Source organism: Pelmatolapia mariae, linkage group LG6 (genome assembly GCF_036321145.2).
Source record: "Pelmatolapia mariae isolate MD_Pm_ZW linkage group LG6, Pm_UMD_F_2, whole genome shotgun sequence".
In the NCBI taxonomy this organism is placed as follows: domain Eukaryota; kingdom Metazoa; phylum Chordata; class Actinopteri; order Cichliformes; family Cichlidae; genus Pelmatolapia; species Pelmatolapia mariae.
In genome coordinates, this window is record NC_086232.1 from 1,593,732 (window position 1) to 1,606,914 (window position 13,183).

The window sequence follows — 13,183 nt, forward strand, 5'->3', positions numbered from 1 at the left end:
CTGCACAGGTCCACAGCCAGAAGCACAGGCCCTGGTGTGGTGAAGGTGGCCTAAGCTGGCTGCACAGGTCCACAGCCAGAAGCACAGGCCCTGTGTGGTGTAAATGGCCTCAGCCAGAGCCACAGGCCATGGGGTGGTGTCCAAAGCCTCAGCCAGCAGCACAGGTCCTGGTGTGGTGTCCATGGTCTCAGCCAGAAGCACAGGCCCTGGTGTAATGTAGACGGCGTCAGCGCAGGCCACAGGCCCTGGTGTAATTTAGATGACCTATGTTAGCAGAATAGGCCTCGGTGTGGTGCGGATGGCCTCACCCGGCAGCACAAGACATTGCTGAAAACAGCCAAAAGGAATGTCGTTAATGTGGCCTCATTAATGGACACCAACACCCTCCTTCTCTGGATCAAAACCAGCTCAGTGACATGAAAAGCAAATTCTTACAGCACCTGGTATTCCCAGGCAGTCTCCCATCCAAGTACTAACCAAGCCCAACCTTGCATAGCTTCCGAGATCAGACGAGATCGGGCTTTGGCAAGGCGGTATGGCCGTAAGCTGCTGGCGTAAGCACAAAGCGTCAATTTATGATATCAAGTAGTGAGGTGGCCAATACTCGCAGTTACGAACACAAGCCTCCAATTTAACTACAGTGTTAATGGTAACTGCATGCTTGCCTAATACCCTAACCAAAGGACTCATTTTAGCCTTTGATCAGCAACACAGGCCCTGGTGTGGTGTAAATGGCCTCAGCCAGAGCCACAGGACCTGGTGTGGTGTAGTTGGCCTCAGCCAGCATCAAAGGCCCGGGGGTGGTGTACATGGCCTCAGCCAGAGCCACAGGCACTGGTGTGGTGTCCATAGCCTCAGCCAACAGCACAGGCCCTGTTGTGGTGTCCATGGCCTCAGCCAGAAGCACTGGCCCTGGTGTGGTGTAGATGGCCTCAGACAGAGCCACATGCCCGGGTGGGGTGTAGTTGGCCTCAGCCAGCAGCACAGGTCCTGGTGTGGTGTCCATGGCCTCAGCCAGCAGCACAGGCCCTGGTGTGGTGTCCATGGCCTCAGCCAGAAGCACTGGCCCTGGTGTGGTGTAGATGGCCTCAGACAGAGCCACAGGCCCTTGTTTGGTGTAGTTGGCCTCAGCCAGCACCACAGGCCCTGGTGTGGTGTCCATAGCCTCAGCCAGCCGCACAGGCCCTGGTGTGATGAACATTGCCTCATCCAGCAGCACAGTCCTTGGTGTGTTGTAGACGACCTCATCCAGAGCCACAGGCCCTGGTGTGGTGTACATGGCCTCAGACAAAGCCACAGGCCCTGAAGAGGTGTCCATGGCCTCAGCCAGTAGCACAGGTCCTGGTGTGGTGTAGACGGCCTCAGACAGAGCCACAGGCCTTGAAGAGGTGTCCATGGCCTCAGCCAGTAGCACAGGTCCTGGTGTGGTGTAGACGGCCTCAGACAGAGCCACAGGCCTTGGTGTGGTGTAGGTGGCCTAAGCTGGCTGCACAGGTCCACATCCGGAAGCTCAGGCCCTGTTGTGTTGTAGATTGCCTCAGCCAGAGCCACAGACCTTGGTGTGGTGTTCATGGCCTAAGCCAGAGCTACAGGCCCACAGCAAGCAGCACAGGCCCTGGTGTGGTGTCCATAGCTCAGCCAGCAGCACAGCTCCTGTTGTGGTGTAGTTGGCCTCAGCCAGCAGCACAGGTCCTGGTGTGGTGTCCATCGCCTCAGCCAGAAACACTGGCCCTGGTGTGATGTAGATGGCCTCAGCCAGAGCCACAGGACCTGGTGTGGTGTTCATGACCTCAGCCAGCATCAAAGGCCCGGGGGTGGTGTACATGGCCTAAGCCAGAGCCACAGGCACTGGTGTGGTGTCCATAGCCTCAGCCAGCAGCACAGGCCTTGGTGTGGTGTCCATGGCCTCAGCCAGTAGCACAGGCCCTGGTGTGGTGTAGGTGGCCTAAGCTGGCTGCACAGGTCCACAGCCAGCAGCACAAGCCCTGGTGTGGTGTACATGGCCTCAGCTAGAGGCACAGGCCCTGGTGTGGTGTAGATGATCTCAGCCAGAGACACAGGCCCTTGTGTGGTGTAGTTGGCCTCAGCCAGCAGCACAGGCCCTGGGGTGATAAACATGGCCTCATCCAGTAGTACAGCCCTTGGTGTGTTGTAGACGGCCTCATCCAGAGCCACAGGCCGTGTGTGGTGTACATGGCCTCAGCCAGATCCAAAGGCTCTGGGGTGGTGTCCATAGCCTCAGCCAGCAGCACAGGTCCTGGTGTGGTGTCCATGGCCTCAGCCAGTAGCACAGGCCCTGGTGTGGTGTAGGTGGCCTAAGCTGGCTGCACAGGTCCACAGCCAGCAGCACAGGCCCTGGTGTGGTGTACATGGCCTCAGCTAGAGGCACAGGCCCTGGTGTGGTGTAGATGGTCTCAGCCAGAGACACAGGCCCTTGGTGTGTTGTAGATGGCCTCATCAGGAGCCACAGGCCCTGTTGTGGTGTAGGTTGCCTCAGTCAGCAGCACAGGCCCTGTGTGGTGTCCATGGCCTCAGCCAGTAGCACAGGCCCTGGTGTGATGTAGACTGCTTCAGCCAGAGCCACAGGCCATGGTGTGGTGTAGGTGGCCTAAGCTGGCTGCACAGGTCCACAGCCAGCAGCACAGGCCCTGGTGTGGTGTCCATGGCCTCAGCCAGATGCACTGGCCGTGGTGTGGTGTAGCTGGCCTCAGCCAGAGCCACAGGCCCTGGTGTGGTGTTCATGGCCTCAGCCAGAGCCAAATGCCCTGGTGTGGTGTCCATAGCTTCAGCCAGCAGCACAGGTCTTGGTGTGGTGTCCATGGCCTCAGCCAGTAGCACAGGCCCTGGTGTGATGTAGATGGCCTCAGCCAGAGCCACAGGCCCTGGTGTGGTGTAGGTGGCCTAAGCTGGCTGCACAGGTCCACAGCCAGAAGCACAGGCCCTGGCGTGGTGTAGGTGGCCTAACCTGGCTGCACAGGTCCACAACCAGAAGCACAGGACCTGGTGTGATGTAGACGGCTTCTGCCAGAGCCACAGGCCCTGGTGTGGTGTAGGTGGCCTAAGCTGGCTGCACAGGTCCACAGCCAGAAGCCACAGGCCCTGTGTGGTGTAAATGGCCTCAGCCAGAGCCACAGGCCCTGGGGTGGTGTCCAAAGCCTCAGCCAGCAGCACAGGTCCTGGTGTGGTGTCCATGGTCTCAGCCAGAAGCACAGGCCCTGGTGTAATGTAGACGGCGTCAGCGCAGGCCACAGGCCCTGGTGTAATTTAGATGACCTATGTTAGCAGAATAGGTCTCGGTGTGGTGCGGATGGCCTCACCCGGCAGCACAAGACATTGCTGAAAACAGCCAAAAGGAATGTCGTTAATGTGGCCTCATTAATTGACACCAACACCCTCCTTCTCTGGATCAAAACCAGCTAAGTGACATGAAAAGCAAATGCTTACAGCACCTGGTATTCCCAGGCAGTCTCCCATCCAAGTACTAACCAAGCCCAACCTTGCATAGCTTCCGAGATCAGACGAGATCGGGCTTTGGCAAGGCGGTATGGCCGTAAGCTGCTGGCGTCAGCACAAAGCGTCAATTTATGGTATCAAGTAGTGAGGTGGCCAATACTCGCAGTTACGAACACAAGCCTCCAATTTAACTACAGTGTTAATGGTAACTGCATGCTTGCCTAATACCCTAACCAAAGGACTCATTTTAGCCTTTGATCAGCAACACAGGCCCTGGTGTGGTGTAAATGGCCTCAGCCAGAGCCACAGGACCTGGTGTGGTGTAGTTGGCCTCAGCCAGCATCAAAGGCCCGGGGGTGGTGTACATGGCCTCAGCCAGAGCCACAGGCACTGGTGTGGTGTCCATAGCCTCAGCCAACAGCACAGGCCCTGTTGTGGTGTCCATGGCCTCAGCCAGAAGCACTGGCCCTGGTGTGGTGTAGATGGCCTCAGACAGAGCCACATGCCCTGGTGGGGTGTAGTTGGCCTCAGCCAGCAGCACAGGTCCTGGTGTGGTGTCCATGGCCTCAGCCAGCAGCACAGGCCCTGGTGTGGTGTCCATGGCCTCAGCCAGAAGCACTGGCCCTGGTGTGGTGTAGCTGGCCTCAGACAGAGCCACAGGCCCTGGTGTGGTGTTCATGGCCTCAGCCAGAGCCAAATGCCCTGGTGTGGTGTCCATAGCTTCAGCCAGCAGCACAGGTCTTCGTGTGGTGTCCATGGCCTCAGCCAGTAGCACAGGCCCTGGTTTGATGTAGACGGCCTCAGCCAGAGCCACAGGCCCTGGTGTGGTGTAGGTGGCCTCAGCCAGCACCACAGGCCCTGGTGTGGTGTCCATAGCCTCAGCCAGCCGCACAGGCCCTGGTGTGATGAACATTGCCTCATCCAGCAGCACAGTCCTTGGTGTGTTGTAGACGACCTCATCCAGAGCCACAGGCCCTGGTGTGGTGTACATGGCCTCAGACAAAGCCACAGGCCCTGAAGAGGTGTCCATGGCCTCAGCCAGTAGCACAGGTCCTGGTGTGGTGTAGACGGCCTCAGACAGAGCCACAGGCCTTGGTGTGGTGTAGGTGGCCTAAGCTGGCTGCACAGGTCCACATCCGGAAGCACAGGCCCTGTTGTGTTGTAGATTGCCTCAGCCAGAGCCACAGACCTTGGTGTGGTGTTCATGGCCTAAGCCAGAGCTACAGGCCCACAGCAAGCAGCACAGGACCTGGTGTGGTGTCCATAGCTCAGCCAGCAGCACAGCTCCTGTTGTGGTGTAGTTGGCCTCAGCCAGCAGCACAGGTCCTGGTGTGGTGTCCATCGCCTCAGCCAGAAACACTGGCCCTGGTGTGATGTAGATGGCCTCAGCCAGAGCCACAGGACCTGGTGTGGTGTTCATGACCTCAGCCAGCATCAAAGGCCCGGGGGTGGTGTAAATGGCCTCAGCCAGAGCCACAGGCACTGGTGTGGTGTCCCTAGCCTCAGCCAGCAGCACAGGCCTTGGTGTGGTGTCCCTGGACTCAGCCAGTAGCACAAGCCCTGGTGTGGTGTAGGTGGCCTAAGCTGGCTGCACATGTCCACAGCCAGCAGCACAAGCCCTGGTGTGGTGTACATGGCCTCAGCTAGAGGCACAGGCCCTGGTGTGGTGTAGATGATCTCAGCCAGAGACAAAGGCCCTTGTGTGGTGTAGTTGGCCTCAGCCAGCAGCACAGGCCCTGGGGTGATAAACATGGCCTCATCCAGTAGTACAGCCCTTGGTGTGTTGTAGACGGCCTCATCCAGAGCCACAGGCCGTGTGTGGTGTAAATGGCCTCAGCCAGAGCCACAGGCCATGGGGTGGTGTCCAAAGCCTCAGCCAGCAGCACAGGTCCTGGTGTGGTGTCCATGGTCTCAGCCAGAAGCACAGGCCCTGGTGTAATGTAGACGGCGTCAGCGCAGGCCACAGGCCCTGGTGTAATTTAGATGACCTATGTTAGCAGAATAGGCCTCGGTGTGGTGCGGATGGCCTCACCCGGCAGCACAAGACATTGCTGAAAACAGCCAAAAGGAATGTCGTTAATGTGGCCTCATTAATGGACACCAACACCCTCCTTCTCTGGATCAAAATCAGCTCAGTGACATGAAAAGCAAATTCTTACAGCACCTGGTATTCCCAGGCAGTCTCCCATCCAAGTACTAACCAAGCCCAACCTTGCATAGCTTCCGAGATCAGACGAGATCAGGCTTTGGCAAGGCGGTATGGCCGTAAGCTGCTGGCGTCAGCACAAAGCGTCAATTTATGGTATCAAGTAGTGAGGTGGCCAATACTCGCAGTTACGAACACAAGCCTCCAATTTAACTACAGTGTTAATGGTAACTGCATGCTTGCCTAATACCCTAACCAAAGGACTCATTTTAGCCTTTGATCAGCAACACAGGCCCTGGTGTGGTGTAAATGGCCTCAGCCAGAGCCACAGGACCTGGTGTGGTGTAGTTGGCCTCAGCCAGCATCAAAGGCCCGGGGGTGGTGTACATGGCCTCAGCCAGAGCCACAGGCACTGGTGTGGTGTCCATAGCCTCAGCCAACAGCACAGGCCCTGTTGTGGTGTCCATGGCCTCAGCCAGAAGCACTGGCCCTGGTGTGGTGTAGATGGCCTCAGACAGAGCCACATGCCCTGGTGGGGTGTAGTTGGCCTCAGCCAGCAGCACAGGTCCTGGTGTGGTGTCCATGGCCTCAGCCAGCAGCACAGGCCCTGGTGTGGTGTCCATGGCCTCAGCCAGAAGCACTGGCCCTGGTGTGGTGTAGATGGCCTCAGACAGAGCCACAGGCCCTTGTTTGGTGTAGTTGGCCTCAGCCAGCACCACAGGCCCTGGTGTGGTGTCCATAGCCTCAGCCAGCCGCACAGGCCCTGGTGTGATGAACATTGCCTCATCCAGCAGCACAGTCCTTGGTGTGTTGTAGACGACCTCATCCAGAGCCACAGGCCCTGGTGTGGTGTACATGGCCTCAGACAAAGCCACAGGCCCTGAAGAGGTGTCCATGGCCTCAGCCAGTAGCACAGGTCCTGGTGTGGTGTAGACGGCCTCAGACAGAGCCACAGGCCTTGGTGTGGTGTAGGTGGCCTAAGCTGGCTGCACAGGTCCACATCCGGAAGCACAGGCCCTGTTGTGTTGTAGATTGCCTCAGCCAGAGCCACAGACCTTGGTGTGGTGTTCATGGCCTAAGCCAGAGCTACAGGCCCACAGCAAGCAGCACAGGCCCTGGTGTGGTGTCCATAGCTCAGCCAGCAGCACAGCTCCTGTTGTGGTGTAGTTGGCCTCAGCCAGCAGCACAGGTCCTGGTGTGGTGTCCATCGCCTCAGCCAGAAACACTGGCCCTGGTGTGATGTAGATGGCCTCAGCCAGAGCCACAGGACCTGGTGTGGTGTTCATGACCTCAGCCAGCATCAAAGGCCCGGGGGTGGTGTAAATGGCCTCAGCCAGAGCCACAGGCACTGGTGTGGTGTCCCTAGCCTCAGCCAGCAGCACAGGCCTTGGTGTGGTGTCCCTGGCCTCAGCCAGTAGCACAAGCCCTGGTGTGGTGTAGGTGGCCTAAGCTGGCTGCACATGTCCACAGCCAGCAGCACAAGCCCTGGTGTGGTGTACATGGCCTCAGCTAGAGGCACAGGCCCTGGTGTGGTGTAGATGATCTCAGCCAGAGACAAAGGCCCTTGTGTGGTGTAGTTGGCCTCAGCCAGCAGCACAGGCCCTGGGGTGATAAACATGGCCTCATCCAGTAGTACAGCCCTTGGTGTGTTGTAGACGGCCTCATCCAGAGCCACAGGCCGTGTGTGGTATACATGGCCTCAGCCAGATCCAAAGGCTCTGGGGTGGTGTCCATAGCCTCAGCCAGCAGCACAGGTCCTGGTGTGGTGTCCATGGCCTCAGCCAGTAGCACAGGCCCTGGTGTGGTGTAGGTGGCCTAAGCTGGCTGCACAGGTCCACAGCCAGCAGCACAGGCCCTGGTGTGGTGTACATGGCCTCAGCTAGAGGCACAGGCCCTTGGTGTGTTGTAGATGGCCTCATCAGGAGCCACAGGCCCTGTTGTGGTGTAGGTTGCCTCAGTCAGCAGCACAGGCCCTGTGTGGTGTGCATGGCCTCAGCCAGTAGCACAGGCCCTGGTGTGATGTAGACTGCTTCAGCCAGAGCCACAGGCCATGGTGTGGTGTAGGTGGCCTAAGCTGGCTGCACAGGTCCACAGCCAGCAGTACAGGCCCTGGTGTGGTGTCCATGGCCTCAGCCAGATGCACTGGCCGTGGTGTGGTGTAGCTGGCCTCAGCCAGAGCCACAGGCCCTGGTGTGGTGTTCATGGCCTCAGCCAGAGCCAAATGCCCTGGTGTGGTGTCCATAGCTTCAGCCAGCAGCACAGGTCTTGGTGTGGTGTCCATGGCCTCAGCCAGTAGCACAGGCCCTGGTGTGATGTAGACGGCCTCAGCCAGAGCCACAGGCCCTGGTGTGGTGTAGGTGGCCTAAGCTGGCTGCACAGGTCCACAGCCAGAAGCACAGGCCCTGGCGTGGTGTAGGTGGCCTAACCTGGCTGCACAGGTCCACAACCAGAAGCACAGGACCTGGTGTGATGTAGACGGCTTCAGCCAGAGCCACAGGCCCTGGTGTGGTGTAGGTGGCCTAACCTGGCTGCACAGGTCCACAGCCAGAAGCACAGGCCCTGGTGTGGTGTAGGTGGCCTAAGCTGGCTGCACAGGTCCACAGCCAGAAGCACAGGCCCTGGTGTGGTGTCCATGGCCTCAGCCAGAAGCACTGGCCCTGGTGTGGTGTAGATGGCCTCAGACAGAGCCACAGGCCCTTGTTTGGTGTAGTTGGCCTCAGCCAGCAGCACAGGCCCTGGGGTGATAAACATGGCCTCATCCAGTAGTACAGCACTTGGTGTGTTGTAGACGGCCTCATCCAGAGCCACAGGCCGTGTGTGGTATACATGGCCTCAGCCAGATCCAAAGGCTCTGGGGTGGTGTCCATAGCCTCAGCCAGCAGCACAGGTCCTGGTGTGGTGTCCATGGCCTCAGCCAGTAGCACAGGCCCTGGTGTGGTGTAGGTGGCCTAAGCTGGCTGCACAGGTCCACAGCCAGCAGCACAGGCCCTGGTGTGGTGTACATGGCCTCAGCTAGAGGCACAGGCCCTTGGTGTGTTGTAGATGGCCTCATCAGGAGCCACAGGCCCTGTTGTGGTGTAGGTTGCCTCAGTCAGCAGCACAGGCCCTGTGTGGTGTGCATGGCCTCAGCCAGTAGCACAGGCCCTGGTGTGATGTAGACTGCTTCAGCCAGAGCCACAGGCCATGGTGTGGTGTAGGTGGCCTAAGCTGGCTGCACAGGTCCACAGCCAGCAGTACAGGCCCTGGTGTGGTGTCCATGGCCTCAGCCAGATGCACTGGCCGTGGTGTGGTGTAGCTGGCCTCAGCCAGAGCCACAGGCCCTGGTGTGGTGTTCATGGCCTCAGCCAGAGCCAAATGCCCTGGTGTGGTGTCCATAGCTTCAGCCAGCAGCACAGGTCTTGGTGTGGTGTCCATGGCCTCAGCCAGTAGCACAGGCCCTGGTGTGATGTAGACGGCCTCAGCCAGAGCCACAGGCCCTGGTGTGGTGTAGGTGGCCTAAGCTGGCTGCACAGGTCCACAGCCAGAAGCACAGGCCCTGGCGTGGTGTAGGTGGCCTAACCTGGCTGCACAGGTCCACAACCAGAAGCACAGGACCTGGTGTGATGTAGACGGCTTCAGCCAGAGCCACAGGCCCTGGTGTGGTGTAGGTGGCCTAACCTGGCTGCACAGGTCCACAGCCAGAAGCACAGGCCCTGGTGTGGTGTAGGTGGCCTAAGCTGGCTGCACAGGTCCACAGCCAGAAGCACAGGCCCTGGTGTGGTGTCCATGGCCTCAGCCAGAAGCACTGGCCCTGGTGTGGTGTAGATGGCCTCAGACAGAGCCACAGGCCCTTGTTTGGTGTAGTTGGCCTCAGCCAGCACCACAGGCCCTGGTGTGGTGTCCATAGCCTCAGCCAGCCGCACAGGCCCTGGTGTGATGAACATTGCCTCATCCAGCAGCACAGTCCTTGGTGTGTTGTAGACGAACTCATCCAGAGCCACAGGCCCTGGTGTGCTGTACATGGCCTCAGACAAAGCCACAGGCCCTGAAGAGGTGTCCATGGCCTCAGACAAAGCCACAGGCCCTGAAGAGGTGTCCATGGCCTCAGCCAGTAGCACAGGTCCTGGTGTGGTGTAGACGGCCTCAGACAGAGCCACAGGCCTTGGTGTGGTGTAGGTGTCCTAAGCTGGCTGCACAGGTCCACATCCGGAAGCACTGGCCATGTTGTGTTGTAGATTGCCTCAGCCAGAGCCACAGACCTTGGTGTGGTGTTCATGGCCTAAGCCAGAGCTACAGGCCCACAGCAAGCAGCACAGGCCCTGGTGTGGTGTCCATAGCTCAGCCAGCAGCACAGCTCCTGGTGTGGTGTAGTTGGCCTCAGCCAGCAGCACAGGTCCTGGTGTGGTGTCCATCGCCTCAGCCAGAAACACTGGCCCTGGTGTGATGTAGATGGCCTCAGCCAGAGCCACAGGACCTGGTGTGGTGTTCATGACCTCAGCCAGCATCAAAGGCCCGGGGGTGGTGTACATGGCCTCAGCCAGAGCCACAGGCACTGGTGTGGTGTCCATAGCCTCAGCCAGTAGCACAGGCCCTGGTGTGGTGTAGGTGGCCTAAGCTGGCCGCACAGGTCCACAGCCAGCAGCACAAGCCCTGGTGTGGTGTACATGGCCTCAGCTAGAGGCACAGGCCCTGGTGTGGTGTAGATGATCTCAGCCAGAGACACAGGCCCTTGTGTGGTGTAGTTGGCCTCAGCCAGCAGCACAGGCCCTGGGGTGATAAACATGGCCTCATCCAGTAGTACAGCCCTTGGTGTGTTGTAGACGGCCTCATCCAGAGCCACAGGCCGTGTGTGGTGTACATGGCCTCAGCCAGATCCAAAGGCTCTGGGGTGGTGTCCATAGCCTCAGCCAGCAGCACAGGTCCTGGTGTGGTGTCCATGGCCTCAGCCAGTAGCACAGGCCCTGGTGTGGTGTAGGTGGCCTAAGCTGGCTGCACAGGTCCACAGCCAGCAGCACAGGCCCTGGTGTGGTGTACATGGCCTCAGCTAGAGGCACAGGCCCTGGTGTGGTGTAGATGGTCTCAGCCAGAGACACAGGCCCTTGGTGTGTTGTAGATGGCCTCATCAGGAGCCACAGGCCCTGTTGTGGTGTAGGTTGCCTCAGTCAGCACCACAGGCCCTTTGTGGTGTGCATGGTCTCAGCCAGTAGCACAGGCCCTGGTGTGATGTAGACTGCTTCAGCCAGAGCCACAGGCCATGGTGTGGTGTAGGTGGCCTAAGCTGGCTGCACAGGTCCACAGCCAGCACTACAGGCCCTGGTGTGGTGTCCATAGCCTCAGCCAGATGCACTGGCCGTGGTGTGGTGTAGCTGGCCTCAGCCAGAGCCACAGGCCCTGGTGTGGTGTTCATGGCCTCAGCCAGAGCCAAATGCCCTGGTGTGGTGTCCATAGCTTCAGCCAGCAGCACAGGTCTTGGTGTGGTGTCCATGGCCTCAGCCAGTAGCACAGGCCCTGGTGTGATGTAGACGGCCTCAGCCAGAGCCACAGGCCCTGGTGTGGTGTAGGTGGCCTAAGCTGGCTGCACAGGTCCACAGCCAGAAGCACAGGCCCTGGCGTGGTGTAGGTGGCCTAAGCTGGCTGCACAGGTCCACAACCAGAAGCACAGGACCTGGTGTGATGTAGACGGCTTCAGCCAGAGCTACAGGCCCTGGTGTGGTGTAGGTGGCCTAACCTGGCTGCAGAGGTCCACAGCCAGAAGCACAGGCCCTGGTGTGGTGAAGGTGGCCTAAGCTGGCTGCACAGGTCCACAGCCAGAAGCACAGGCCCTGTGTGGTGTAAATGGCCTCAGCCAGAGCCACAGGCCCTGGGGTGGTGTCCAAAGCCTCAGCCAGCAGCACAGGTCCTGGTGTGGTGTCCATGGTCTCAGCCAGAAGCACAGGCCCTGGTGTAATGTAGACGGCGTCAGCGCAGGCCACAGGCCCTGGTGTAATTTAGATGACCTATGTTAGCAGAATAGGCCTCGGTGTGGTGCGGATGGCCTCACCCGGCAGCACAAGACATTGCTGAAAACAGCCAAAAGGAATGTCGTTAATGTGGCCTCATTAATGGACACCAACACCCTCCTTCTCTGGATCAAAATCAGCTCAGTGACATGAAAAGCAAATTCTTACAGCACCTGGTATTCCCAGGCAGTCTCCCATCCAAGTACTAACCAAGCCCAACCTTGCATAGCTTCCGAGATCAGACGAGATCAGGCTTTAGCAAGGCGGTATGGCCGTAAGCTGCTGGCGTCAGCACAAAGCGTCAATTTATGGTATCAAGTAGTGAGGTGGCCAATACTCGCAGTTACGAACACAAGCCTCCAATTTAACTACAGTGTTAATGGTAACTGCATGCTTGCCTAATACCCTAACCAAAGGACTCATTTTAGCCTTTGATCAGCAACACAGGCCCTGGTGTGGTGTAAATGGCCTCAGCCAGAGCCACAGGACCTGGTGTGGTGTAGTTGGCCTCAGCCAGCATCAAAGGCCCGGGGGTGGTGTACATGGCCTCAGCCAGAGCCACAGGCACTGGTGTGGTGTCCATAGCCTCAGCCAACAGCACAGGCCCTGTTGTGGTGTCCATGGCCTCAGCCAGAAGCACTGGCCCTGGTGTGGTGTAGATGGCCTCAGACAGAGCCACATGCCCTGGTGGGGTGTAGTTGGCCTCAGCCAGCAGCACAGGTCCTGGTGTGGTGTCCATGGCCTCAGCCAGCAGCACAGGCCCTGGTGTGGTGTCCATGGCCTCAGCCAGAAGCACTGGCCCTGGTGTGGTGTAGATGGCCTCAGACAGAGCCACAGGCCCTTGTTTGGTGTAGTTGGCCTCAGCCAGCACCACAGGCCCTGGTGTGGTGTCCATAGCCTCAGCCAGCCGCACAGGCCCTGGTGTGATGAACATTGCCTCATCCAGCAGCACAGTCCTTGGTGTGTTGTAGACGACCTCATCCAGAGCCACAGGCCCTGGTGTGGTGTACATGGCCTCAGACAAAGCCACAGGCCCTGAAGAGGTGTCCATGGCCTCAGCCAGTAGCACAGGTCCTGGTGTGGTGTAGACGGCCTCAGACAGAGCCACAGGCCTTGGTGTGGTGTAGGTGGCCTAAGCTGGCTGCACAGGTCCACATCCGGAAGCACAGGCCCTGTTGTGTTGTAGATTGCCTCAGCCAGAGCCACAGACCTTGGTGTGGTGTTCATGGCCTAAGCCAGAGCTACAGGCCCACAGCAAGCAGCACAGGCCCTGGTGTGGTGTCCATAGCTCAGCCAGCAGCACAGCTCCTGTTGTGGTGTAGTTGGCCTCAGCCAGCAGCACAGGTCCTGGTGTGGTGTCCATCGCCTCAGCCAGAAACACTGGCCCTGGTGTGATGTAGATGGCCTCAGCCAGAGCCACAGGACCTGGTGTGGTGTTCATGACCTCAGCCAGCATCAAAGGCCCGGGGGTGGTGTAAATGGCCTCAGCCAGAGCCACAGGCACTGGTGTGGTGTCCCTAGCCTCAGCCAGCAGCACAGGCCTTGGTGTGGTGTCCCTGGCCTCAGCCAGTAGCACAGGCCCTGGTGTGGTGTAGGTGGCCTAAGC

General features: G+C 59.0%; 1 non-coding gene and 3 pseudogenes across 1 annotated transcript; all 4 read right to left on the reverse strand.

Annotated features, from left to right (window-relative positions):
• Positions 1 to 428: 428 nt before the first annotated feature.
• Positions 429 to 547, reverse strand: LOC134629899 (5S ribosomal RNA; annotated as a pseudogene).
• A 2,890-nt stretch (positions 548 to 3,437) lies between these two features.
• LOC134630184 (5S ribosomal RNA) lies at positions 3,438 to 3,556 on the reverse strand. Its single transcript, XR_010094246.1, has one exon. It is a non-coding gene; the product is annotated as a 5S ribosomal RNA (ribosomal RNA).
• Positions 3,557 to 5,605: 2,049 nt separating this feature from the next.
• LOC134630016 (5S ribosomal RNA) lies at positions 5,606 to 5,724 on the reverse strand (annotated as a pseudogene).
• A 6,014-nt stretch (positions 5,725 to 11,738) lies between these two features.
• LOC134629946 (5S ribosomal RNA) lies at positions 11,739 to 11,857 on the reverse strand (annotated as a pseudogene).
• Positions 11,858 to 13,183: the final 1,326 nt, after the last annotated feature.